This window comes from Hemibagrus wyckioides, linkage group LG06, assembly GCF_019097595.1.
Source record: "Hemibagrus wyckioides isolate EC202008001 linkage group LG06, SWU_Hwy_1.0, whole genome shotgun sequence".
Classification (NCBI taxonomy): domain Eukaryota; kingdom Metazoa; phylum Chordata; class Actinopteri; order Siluriformes; family Bagridae; genus Hemibagrus; species Hemibagrus wyckioides.
The window spans coordinates 19,129,573-19,132,916 of NC_080715.1; the positions used below are offsets into that span (position 1 = coordinate 19,129,573).

Below are 3,344 nucleotides of genomic sequence, written 5' to 3' on the forward strand. Positions count from 1 at the left end.
GGGAATTGTTCACAGGTTGCAGAGATGCCAGGGTAATGTCTCTGTTGCAGCTGTTGGACATTGTCAGTGCTCTGACTATACGTGGCCATTTACTGTAAGTCTGGTAAAAATATAGCATGTACAGTTAATATCATTACGTTAAACAGGAATGAGTTGTCAAAGGAATATTAAAGTTCATAATGACAGAAATGCCCATGGGGATCCTGTGTAAAAAAAAAATCACAAAAGAATGCTGCATTTGTTTCAGTTAGCATCAGAAGTTCATTAGTTTACAATAAGACAGAGCAGCCTTCTATAAAAGTCTCTGTCGTACTTTGCTGTAATTGTACCCTTTGTGAAGTTGCACAGAGTTTGTAATTATGAGAAAAGAAAAAAAACCCTGACAGCTCCACATGTGAATCTAATAAATGACTTCCTTTTGTTTGTACACACTGCATTGTTAGACATATCGTGACCTTATATTATTATCTGGGTGAAGGACCAGAATGGTAGGTAGAACCTTATACATAAAACATGACATTTGACTTTGAGTCAAGCCACAATAACGCATAACACAGTGTTCAGATGATGCTTATGTTTAATTTCATTGTTGCTCTGAAAGGCTTCTCCTGTTGACTATATAATGAATGAGGTATTCCCTTATAAATGATGATTCTAGCTGAATGATATCATGTGTATAATTCTATTCATTTTCTGTCAAACAAAGTGAAAAGTGAAAGAGAAGTTATTTCTGTGACGAATAGAATAAGGTCTCAACAAGTCATCTTCAGAACTAACTAGTCCATATCTATGTCCAACACAGCTGCCTCTCATTCTGTGGTGCAAAAACTGTAATCACCAAAGTTTTGCTAAGTCTGAAAATATGTAAATTGCAAAAATATTGCACACAGATAAACTATGTGCAACAAAACAGACATGAATAAAGCCATTGTAGTCATTCAATCCACCAAATCTTGGAATATCCTTTAGATCCTCAATATTAGGCAAAACTCTTCACATATTTTGACTTCAAGATAATTATAAACTGCATTTGTCTTTATTTACAGAGATCAAGAAACATCCTGTGTTTAAATTAGGATTATTGCGCTCATGGATGTGATCATCAACCTGCTATATACTACACGGAATAATTATACTTATAAAGTGTTTATAAATAATATATAACATGTCAAAAATATGATTTTATTTAATACTAGAAAAGTTATGTTAACTGGCAAACAGGTACAACAATTAAAACACACTACTTGTGACTGATACGGATACAAATGATTGCTGCAAGAGCCCACTCTACTGGATGTACTGAAAAATGCACAACAAGAATGACTTTCCATCACCTGAATCTCCGGAATAGGAACTGAGTCACTTTATTTTGGGCTATTTGGAGCATATTAGATGCCTTTAGGTATTGGTTGTTACATTCCATGCTGAATAAGTATAGTGAGGCTGAAACAGACACCTCAGTGAAGGTATGTGGCTATGGCCCAGCCAAGGGCGGCCCACAGGAAGACAAACTGCATACTGCTATTCTTAACTCTGTATCTGGGTGAGGGCCTTCTCTCTATGGGACGTCCTCCAGGATATGGAGATGTGCTAGCGTGGAGTTTTACTAGCTTACTCACCTAAATGAGATCATCTCTGGATTTGGATTATCTGCAGTGTGTTCATTATAGAAGCTATAGGCCTAGTGTATACATTTTTATGCTGCACACAGTACCAATATTTCAAATCCATACCTGTCCACATTTCCTTGTTGATCTTCTACTGGAAACTGCACTAGCCTACTTGATTTATTTCTAAAAAAAAAAAAATAATAATAATAATAATGGAGTGTCATCAGCAGGTTATATGACAAGATAAAAATATAGTATATAGAATTTAGATATGTAGAAAGGGAAGATTTATTTTTATATTTAACACAGACTTTAGCAGACGGTTGATTTGCAGATAGAAATCCTTATAGTCACAGCCTGCAGAACACATAAAGCAAATCCAACCACAAGAGGGCAAGTGCTTCCACTTTCAAATAAAGAGTGAGATTATTTAGAACATAGAGCTTACATTTAGAACAACATAGAGCTTACATTACAGTCAAAAGAAACTATATACTATATATATATATTGACTATATATATATATACTGTTAAAGTATAGAATATCTGTTTATAAAGAATACAAAACTATATAGTTTTGTATTCTTTATAAACAGATATTCTATACTTTAACAGTGAATAGTTTGACAAAAGATAATTATTATTGATTACTGATGAGATGCAATTTAGAAATTATGCTTTTTGAAAGTAATATTTGTAGTTATTTAAAATGAAGATGCACCGCCGATGATTTTGAACTCTTTATAAGAATGTGGTGAGTTAAATTCCTCAAAACCGCCAGATAACATTTCAGCAAAGCCATTAATCCTCAATTGCTTAGACATAAACACAAGGTTCTGTTTATTGCCCCAGAAGATTCTTTGATTTGTTGCTGTGGTGTGTGGCCAGAAAATTTTTTTTTTTTTTCATTTCAAAAAAGAGTCCAAGTATGATCCCTTTAGGACAGAGGTGCCTAAAGTAGGGTCTGGGGGATCTGGGGCCGTAAAGCATAGCCATTTGTTTGTTGGGAGGTTGTTCATGTTTTGTGTGTTTTTGTTTGTTTGCTCATTGTTTTGTTTTGTTTTGTTTTTTCCTTTTGTTACAGTGCTGGAAATCTCATTTATTATCCAATTCATATATTTCATAACTTCTTTTTTTTTTTACTTGATCACTTTGATTAGGTTTGATATGAAGAGCTTTTTAATCCAAACCTTAAAAAACCAAACCAAAACAAAAGGCAAATCATGTCAACTTGGATCTAATGTGTTTTGCCAGATTCAAATATGTACAAAAGTATTCTTCTTATTAAATAGAATGAACTATGCCAGAATATTACTGTAGAAATTTGAATGACAAAATAGTATTGGAAGAAATCTGTTTTCTACATCCGTGTAGGTAAATCAGTGTGAATCGAGAACACTTTATATTTAGAAGATGAGGTATAATAGTCCTAGATTTTTTCATTTTTCTTCTTTGCAAATCAGCTGAAAATAATAGGATGCACACATATATGTAAAAATAAATAAATAAATAACTCTTGAAACAGTAAAGTGTAGGCTAGTAACGTAGTTGCCTCAGAAATTTTAGATATGCAAAGTGAAAATATATTCTCTTCATATTTAAAAACGCTTTTAGTATCAACATCCACGCTGGAGCTGTAGTGTATTTATTAACTGCAAGATTAAATATTAATTGTAGGCGCTTCGTAGGAAGGCGGATTGTGGGCGGGGCGTGTGCCGTGTGGGCGGGGCTGTG

At 33.8% G+C, this 3,344-nt stretch overlaps 1 protein-coding gene across 1 annotated transcript in view; it reads left to right on the forward strand.

Moving 5' to 3' along the window:
- Positions 1 to 962, forward strand: part of ndp (norrin cystine knot growth factor NDP) — a 13,981-nt gene extending 13,019 nt beyond the window's left edge. Inside the window, exon 3 of the mRNA XM_058391119.1 lies at positions 1 to 962. This exon is cut by the window's left edge and continues 571 nt beyond it. The gene's annotated coding sequence lies outside the window, so the exon portion shown is untranslated.
- Positions 963 to 3,344: the final 2,382 nt, after the last annotated feature.